This window comes from Anomaloglossus baeobatrachus, chromosome 8 (genome assembly GCF_048569485.1).
Source record: "Anomaloglossus baeobatrachus isolate aAnoBae1 chromosome 8, aAnoBae1.hap1, whole genome shotgun sequence".
NCBI lineage: Eukaryota > Metazoa > Chordata > Amphibia > Anura > Aromobatidae > Anomaloglossus > Anomaloglossus baeobatrachus.
In genome coordinates, this window is record NC_134360.1 from 238,737,971 (window position 1) to 238,747,524 (window position 9,554).

Below are 9,554 nucleotides of genomic sequence, written 5' to 3' on the forward strand. Positions count from 1 at the left end.
CCAGTTGCGTCAAGGCCTGCATTTTGTCCCGGAAGCGCATGACATACTCGATGACCGACACTCCAGGGGTGGCCAAATCCCCTTCCCAAGCCTCTTTCACCAGAGCCAGGGGGCCCCGCACACGTCGCCCGTACAGGAGCTCAAACGGTGAGAATCCTGTTGAGGCCTGTGGAACCTCCCGGTAAGCAAATAACAGGTGTGGGAGATACCGCTCCCAGTCACGCCCATGGGAGTCGACCAACATCTTAAGCATCTGCTTTAAGGTGCCATTGAACCGCTCGCACAGGCCATTAGTCTGTGGATGGTACGGGCTGGCCACCAGATGTCGCACCTGGACTTGCTTACAGAGGGTCTCCATCAGCTGGGACATGAATTGGGTCCCCCGGTCAGTGAGCATTTCCTGGGGAAAACCCACTCGGGAGAAAATCTCCAGCAATGCGGTGGCCACCTTGTCAGCCCGAATGGACGACAAGGCCACTGCTTCTGGGTACCGGGTGGCATAGTCCACTACCGTCAGTATGAAGCGTTTCCCGGAGCTGCTGGGGATGGCCAGCGGGCCGACCAGATCCACAGCCACCCTCCTGAAAGGCTCATCGATGATTGGCAGAGATACCAGTGGGGCTTTGGGGCGTGGCCCCGCCTTCCCCACTCTCTGACAGGTTTCACACGAACGGCAGTAGGCAGCCACATCGGCCCCCATTTTTGGCCAGTAGAAATGCTGGTTTAACCTGGCCTTGGTCTTAGCGATCCCTAGGTGTCCGGCCATCGGAATCTCATGTGCGATCCGCAACAACTCCGTCCGGAACGGATAGGGTACCACCAACTGTCGGTCCCTGGGCCACGCCTCCGGTGAACCCTGCTGGACCGTGGCCCGGTACAGCCGTCCTTGGTCCCAGACCACTCGCTCCGGGTCCGAGTCCGAGGGAGGCTGTGCCGCCTGCTCCTTTAGAGCTTTCAGGCTGTCGTCAGCTTCTAACGCTGCCTGAAACTCCTGACTAGATGTGGCCAGAATCGACGAGACTGTCACATCTTCAGTCAGTACCCCGGGACCTGTGTCCTGGCCTCCACCTGACTCGGCTGCCACTTGGTCAGAAGGGGAAGAGCTATCGGACCTCCGGGAGGCCCCTTGGCTTCCAGCACTCCCACTGCGGGTGACAGCGGCCACAGCCGCTGCGACCGTGGGTCGTGCCTGCTCCTCCTCCGTTCCTGACCAAGTCGCCGGTTCAGGCAGACCTACCTGGCTTCCTGACACCCCGGTTGTGGGGGAACCATGCACCGAGATCTTACCTGGGAGCACTTCCGCTCCTGGACCGGCCCCAATCTCACCTGCCTGTTCCCCTCCTGCAGCAACAGAACCCCGCTGTGAAATCTCTGGGGACCCCACATTTGCTGTGGTAGCCCCCACCCCACACACTGGTCCTCCCCCTGCAGCACCCTGCTCTCTGCTTATCCCTGCAGAGGGCAGCAGATCCCAGCTCACAGGCTGGTTACTTGTAGAGGCATTGTCACACCTTTCTCTGACCCCCTCCCCTGTCACAGCTGCAGCTGCGTGTGTGTCTATGGTGTCTGTGCAAGCAGAAATATCAGAGTTCACTCCCTCCTCCCTTACATCATTCATAGATAACACATTAACATTGTCCGGAGGCACGTCAGCACTGGCTGAAGGTTCAGCCTTTGGGGCGGGGCCAAACTGGGAGGTTATTTGCCCCAAATCTGTCCCAAGTAGCACGTTTGCAGGGATCCGATCAGTTACCCCCACCTCCCTCACCCCTCGCCCTGCGCCCCAGTCCACATAAATGTCAGCAACAGGCAGCGCCGGGTCAATGCCTCCAATCCCGGAGACAGCGAGGGTTTTTCCAGGGATCAAGTCTTGGGGGGACACCATCTCAGGCCGCACCAGAGTCACCTCCGAGGCGCTGTCTCGCAGTCCTATGGTCACAGACTGGCCGACGGTGACAGGTTGGAAGCTGTCCAGGGACCTACCACCACCCCCACCCACACAATACACCTTGGGCGGCCCTTGGGACGGGGACGGAGCCGGGGCCTTGGGACGCTGAGGGCACATGGCCTTGAAGTGTCCAGGTAGGTTGCACTGGTGGCACCGTCTTGGTTCTGCCACGGGCCTGGAGAGGGGAGTTGAGGGGGACACCCCCTGCAGTCTAGGGGCAGGTGGGGCAGTCGCAGAGTTCATCTTACCCCCTCTCCAGGTGCTGCTGGTGGCTGCTCTCCTGGCTTCAGGAGCCCGATTGTTGGTGTAGTCATCTGCCAGGGCAGCTGTAGCCGTGGATCCCTTTGGCTTCTGGTCTCGGATGAACTGGCGGAGATCCTCAGGGCAGTTCCACAAGAGTTGCTCCGTGATGAACAAGTCCAGGATCTCCGGTCCGGTGGAAAGCTGCAGGCCTTGGGTCCAGTGGTCGGCAGCTCGGGCAAGTGCCCGCCGGTGGTCAGCCCAGGAGTCCTTTGGTCCCTTCTGCAGCGTCCGGAACTTCTTGCGGTAGGACTCCGGGGTGAGGTTGTACTGTTGGATCAGGGCCCGCTTGATGGTGTCGTAGCCCTGATCCGCCTCAGCAAGCAAGTCCCCAAGGATATCCAGGGCCTTACCCCTTAAACGGGGGGTCAGGTATTTGGCCCACTGGTCCTTGTTCAGATGATGCTGCAAGCAAGTCCGTTCAAAAGCAGTCAAGAAAGAGTCCAAGTCTCCATCCTTCTCCAGCACTGGGAAGTCCTCAACACGGACCTTTGGAAGTTTGGTGTCTGGAAGGTCACGGGTGGCTGATGAGGGCCGGAGCTGAGCTAGCTGCAGCTGGTAGTCACGCTCTGCCTGGCGCTCTTCACGCGCTGCCTGCCGCTCACGCTCGGCCATGAGTTCCTTGTAGCCCTCCCGGTCTCCAGCCTGGCGTAGGGCCATAGCCATTTGAAGAAGGCTATCCGAGCCTCCCAGGCTCGGTGGAATGGCACGTGGTGATCTGCGGCCCGCTGCGGAGCCTGGTGCTTCACTGTCCATTGCAGAGCGGAGGGCTGGCGTCTGGCTCGTTGAGGACCCTTGGGCGAGCTGCTCCTCATCTTGTCCAGCAGTGCCCGGTTGTGCAATGTCCTCTGCAGAGCTGTTTTCTGGCGTCGAGCTCCTGGAGGACTCGTGGACAACCTCCTCATTGCTGTCCACAGCACCGTCCTCCCTCTCTTCGGCTCCTGCTTTAGCATTGGCCAGTTGCATAGCTCTGCTCCTGGTGCCATCAGCCATTCTTGCAGACTTTTGGTCACTGACACAGAACTGACATCTGATGCCTCCACCTTACAGTATCTGCACTCTGACACTCTAGTGTTGAGCTGGTCTGAAGACCCCAGCAGCCACAGCTGCTGCAGGCAGTCTTTAGTGTCTGGGAGTATGGGTCTCACACTCAACACACACTATTATCTCGATCCCACCGCTATGCCACCAATATGTCACAAACCACCGGGGGGTCACTCAGAAATCCCCCGCGCTGGCTACCAGTACGTCACAATCGGGGGGTAACAAGTGGGGTCACCCCTCCTTTATACCTCCCGACCGACAGACAGAGGCACGTGACGCGCTCTCTAGCGCCCCTCTTATAGTCAGGCCAATTATGGAATTGCCCGACAATAAGCAAGGAGGCCGCTATACTACTTATGCCGATTATTGAAGGGTCCCCGGTGAGAGTAGGGTATATATTCCCCCGACCTCCGCGGGCGGAATATATAATATCTTCCCGAATCTCACTGGGCCTCCCCACAATAATCCTTGGCACAACTCGCTGCCACCAAACCGCTTCACGGTAACTATTAGCCGAACACACAGACGTGGGATTCAAGATCGAGATAACAGAACAGCCCAGGATTAATTATATAATTTAATCGCCTAAAGCACACTAGAAACTACAATATATACAATAGGGAATCTACAGAATATACAGTTATGTCAGAGTACAGTTACAGATAAAGCATGGGTTACAACAGGTATGCAATTCAATCAGTTACCTTGTGCGTCTGGCCACAGGGGGGCGCTGTAGACCAGGTTTCCAGGAACTCTCTCACAGGTCTGTCCCAACCAGGCCCCCGAGCAGAAGAACGCTGGAAAATGGCCGAAGTAGGGTTATCAACCTGGGCAGATCCAGGTCCCCTCCTACCTTAGTGACCTCACAGGGAAGCACTGCCACTCCCCCTGCATGGATCAGAATTATCCAGCAAAGGGGATTTTGGCTATAACTTTGCCTGGGAGCGTCGTAGGCGGACGCCAATGCTCTCATTGTGACAGTTATGAATTTAGCTACAGAACGAGGGGACTCATGACCTGTCTGCCAGTTCCCCATTGGCTGATATCACGCCTGGGGCATTTCCCAATGTCCTGCTCCCATAAAAAGGGGGTGCCGGCATCGTCCACATGCGGAGACACCATTTTTATGGTTGCCATATTTATCGGAAATATGGCTTGCGAGATATGAACCATTTTTTACTGGAGTCGTTCTGTCTGGCTATTTCCAGAGCCTTGCTAATTAGATAGCAGCTCCTACTACAGGGTGACGGCAGGGAGTCATCCTGTGTCCATTGTCCCTAAAGCCACCTCATTTCCATATCACAGGACATGGCCATGGAGTTTGTTGCTAAACCAGTTGTGTGAAGGAAGGGGGGGGGGGGTGACACCAGGAGAGGGCTTCCTGACATACTTGAATATCATGATTTATCGTCATCTCTCCGGATTTACCTCACAGGGCAGCAGGGCAACAAAGGAGGGGGCAGCAGGGCAACAGAGGAGGGGGCAGCAGGGCAACAAAGGAGGGGCAGCAGGGCAACAGAGGAGGGTGCAGCAGGGCAACAGAGGAGGGGGCAGCAGGGCAACAGAGGAGGGGGCAGCAGGGCAACAGAGGAGGGGGCAGCAGGGCAACAGAGGAGGGGGCAGCAGGGCAACAGAGGAGGGGGCAGCAGGGCAACAGAGGAGGGGCAGCAGGGCAACAGAGGAGGGGGCAGCAGGGCAACAGAGGAGGGGGCAGCAGGGCAACAGAGGAGGCAGCAGGGCAACAAAGGAGGGGCAGCAGGGCAACAGAGGAGGGGGCAGCAGGGCAACAGAGGAGGGGCAGCAGGGCAACAGAGGAGGGGGCAGCAGGGCAACAGAGGAGGAGGCAGCAGGACAACAGAGGAGGGTGCAGCAGGGCAACAGAGGAGGAGGCAGCAGGACAACAGAGGAGGGTGCAGCAGGGCAACAGAGGAGGGGGCAGCAGGGCAACAGAGGAGGGGGCAGCAGGACAACAGAGGAGGGGGCAAAAGGGAAACAGAGGAAGGGGGCAGAAGGACAACAGAGGAAGGGGGCAGAAGGACAACAGAGGAGGGGCAGCAGGGCAACAGAGGAGGAGGCAGCAGGACAACAGAGGAGGGGGCAGAAGGGAAACAGAGGAAGGGGGCAGAAGGACAACAGAGGAGGGGGCAGCAGGACAACAGAGGAGGGGGCAGCAGGACAACAGAGGAGGGGGCAGAAGGGAAACAGAGGAAGGGGGCAGCAGGGCAACAGAGGAGGGGGATGAAAGTGTAGTGTTGGTGTGCACTATTAACAAACAGAAAAACAAAGTTCCTGACTGCCCTCTCCTAAAATGGACCTGGGGAGGGAGGGGTGCCATGCAGGGGCATGCTGCTGTGCTGCAGGGCAAGGCATGGAGCTGATGGGGTGGGATAGGGGCAGAGTAGCAGCAATGCTCTATCAGTGCCCCCTACTGTTTGCTGTTGACTTTTCCTCTTCTAAGTCACAATTTATGTTAGGAAATCTCAGTGACTTATTCTATGTCCGTGTTTACAGCCCCCAATATAATCACCAGACTCCTGAATATTATGGCGCCAATTCATCATTGCGTCTGCACCTTTTTTTCTGGTGTCTAAAGACTCAAGTAGATGAACGTAGTTTCGGTCCGAGTGCGATCCATCAACACATTGCTCAAACTAATGTTAATCAATGAAGCAATGAAGCCGCGCTCATGTCCGACTTTTTTCTTGGACCGAGGAAAAAAGTCACCGCATGCACAATTTGCACTCGGCCATTTTAGCCTAAGGGTCCGTAACAAAAATTGGATGACATCCAAGTGCAATCTGGTTTTCATGGACTGATAAATGGGAGAAGATGGAGAATATTTTTATATTCTCCAAATGCAAGAAAAATGGATCCCACAGTTGGATGGAGAACATATGGGCATGTGACCTTACTCTAATGGGGGCTTCTTTATATTTGTGCCTTAGGCCTCTTTCACATTGTGTTATAGCCCATGTTCACTGGTCCTGCCGCAGCTTCCGTCTGAATTGCCCCACACAAAACAGGTGTTGGACGCATGCGCTGCTGGGGCCATTGACTGTGATGGTGCAGACGGAGTCACCATGTGGTCTGTCTTGCCTCATTTTTGGGCATATATGCTTTCTGCAGGCGGACACCCAGACGTAGTCTACTATATCTGTGTGCCTACCTGCAGAAAGCGTATACGCCCGAAAATGGTGTGTGAGTTGTGGTGTCCCAGACTTGCTGGAGAAAGAGTTTCTTTGTGCTTGGTGTTGTTGTGGAGTTACCTGTCGTTTTGTTGTTTCCACCCTGCTCTTGTTTTCCTCCTAATCTGTTATTGTCTTATACCTCTGTGTGTGGTGCTGTGTGACAGAGTTTTGGTTTCCCGTTTGTTTGTTTTTCTTGTGGGTTAAATCACACTCCTGTCCCGGATCCCCCTGGGAGGGGGCTATCAGATCAGGGCTTGTAAGAAGCATGGCCAAGAAGGAGACTGACATCTCCACCATTAGGGGTATCTCAGAGAATTGGGATAGCACAGGGCCCCCTATTGTGAGGGTCAGCTTAGGGGCCACGATTTCCCGCTATCCCCATAGTCACTTATGACAAAAACATACTTTACAGAGAAAAAGCCACATTGGAGACTAGTCATAAAGGGCAGGTCCCCGGTGCCTTCTCCCCGCATGCTCTCCTAGAGTCACAGATCTCTCTCTATACAGGCATGTAGGGAGAGACCTGTCAGTCACTAACAATGGGTGGGACTAGTCGGGGATCCATTTGTCCGAGTAGTTTCCCATTTGATACAGTCCTTGGCGGCTTTCAAAGTATGTTTAGTCTTTGAAATATCTGAGCATTTCAAAGTCACACATACCTGCCCGAAATCGTGCACCCATTGCCTGATACATGTTGCCCGTGGATTGGACAGCATGTGCCCGTTAAAGGGAACCTGTGAGGTCCTGTATGCACCCAGAATCACGAGCAGTTCTGGGTGCATATTGATAATCCCTGCCTAGTTGGGAGCCTTCCCTTGGCTAGTTGGCCCCCTTCGTTTGTAAGCACACCCCTATGGGTACCCCTGTGAGCGTGCTAACATGCTAATGAATGTGCAGCGTCAGAGGATGGTCTCACTCCCCTCTCTGCTGCCATCGCGTCTGACTCCAGGGTTTCAGCTCAGTACGCATGACCCTGAACAATCGGTCATGTGCACTGCATGGGTGTGAAGCTGAGACGCGTACACCCGGCTTCATAGTGCGCATGACCGAAATCCAGGATCATGTGCACTGAGCCGAAATCCAGGATCATGTGCACTGAGCCGAAATCCAGGAGTTGGACACAATGGCAGCAGAGAGGTGAGTGCGACCGTCCTCGGACGCTGCGCATCATTAGCAAATCATATGGGAAATACTTTTTCTAAAGATCTCTTTATCTATGCGAGTGTATACAGGGACGGTTAGGCAGGGATTAGCAATGTGCACCCCGAACTGCTCGTGATCCTGGGTGCATATTGCACCTGACAGGTCCCCTTTAAAGGATCAATATTGAATGTTAGGATTGCTACTTCTAAGGCCTCTTTCACACGTCCGTGTCTCCGGTACGTGTTCGGTCCGTTTCCTCACATGCCGGAGACACGGGCACACGTAGACCCATTAAAATCAATGGGTCTACATTCACGTGCGTATTCTGCCATGGACCGTGTGTACGTGTGGAGCATACGTGTGCCTGTGTGCTCCACACATAGACATGTCCGTTTTTCTCTGGCATCACGGGTGTCACACATAACACAAATGGACCACACGGATGTGTTCCATGTGACACGCACCGGAGAAAACACATGTATCTGCGAGAAGAAATAAAATCTTTACTCACCTTCTCCAGCGCTGCTGTCTCTGCCGCTGCTGTCACTTGCTGCCGACTGCCGCTCATTATGCTCATTGAATATTCACTTCACTGTGACCGGAAGCAGCAGCAGCGGGGACTCGGCAGGACCGGAGACCGAAGTTCAGCACCACGGACAGCGAGGCCAGGGACAGGTGAGCAGAAAGTTCCCGTTCTCCGTGTGTTATCACGGATAACCCACGGAGAACACACGTAGGCCATAAACACGGCTCACGGAGGGCAATACGCACCTTTGACATGTCCGTGAAAAACGTGCGTGGTTTTTCACGGATATGTGAAAGAGGCCTAAAGCAGTGGTACTAAGAGCTCCTGTCTTCTTCCTCGCTGAAGAGGCAGTAGGACATGAGTGAGTCCTAGTCACTGGGTCACCTCCGCCTAAAATCTGGAGGAGCAGGACTCTCAGAGACACTGTATGTTCCTGGGGTTGGAATCCAATGTAGCACATTACACACCAGTGCTGCAGGTTTCAATATCTACATCATAAGCAATGGCTTCAGATCCTATCCTTACAACATTGATCATTTTTGGCTTCAATTAATTTCTGCATCACATGAAATGCCAAAGTGAAGTCCACTGTGGATAGCATTATGAAAATGGTAAAGTTAAAATGCTTACAGTGCTGGCCAAAAGTATTGGCACCCTTGCGATTCTGTCAGATAATACTCCGTTTCTCCCTGAAAATGATTGCAATCACAAATTCTTTGATATTATCTTCATTTATTTTGCTTGCAATGAAAAAACACAAAAAAATCAAATCATTGATCATTTCACACAAAACTCCAAAAATGGGCCAGACAAAAGTATTGGCACCCTTAGCCTAATACTTGGTTGCACAACCTTTAGCCAAAATAACTGCGAACAACCGCTTCCGGTAACCATCAATGAGTTTCTTACAATGCTCTTCTGGAATTTTAGACCATTCTTCTTTGGCAACTGCTCCAGGTCCCTGAGATTTGAAGGGTGCCTTCTCCAAACTGCCATTGTGAGATCTCTCCACAGGTCTTCTATGGGATTCAGGTCTGGACTCATTGCTGGCCACTTTAGTAGTCTCCAGTGCTTTCTATCAAACCATTTTCTAGTGCTTTTTGAAGTGTGTTTTGGGTCATTGTCCTGCTGGAAGACCCATGACCTCTGAGGGAGACCCAGCTTTCTCACACTGGGCCCTACATTATGCTACAAAATTTGTTTGTAGTCTTCAGACTTCATAATGTCATGCACACGGTGAAGCAGTCCAGTGCCAGAGGCAGCAAAGCAACCCCAAAACATCAGGGAACCTCCGCCATGTTTGACTGTAGGGACCGTGTTCTTTTCTTTGAATGCCTCTTTTTTTCCTATAAACTCTATGTTGATGGCTTTTCCTAAAAAGCTCTACTTTTGTCTCATCAGACCA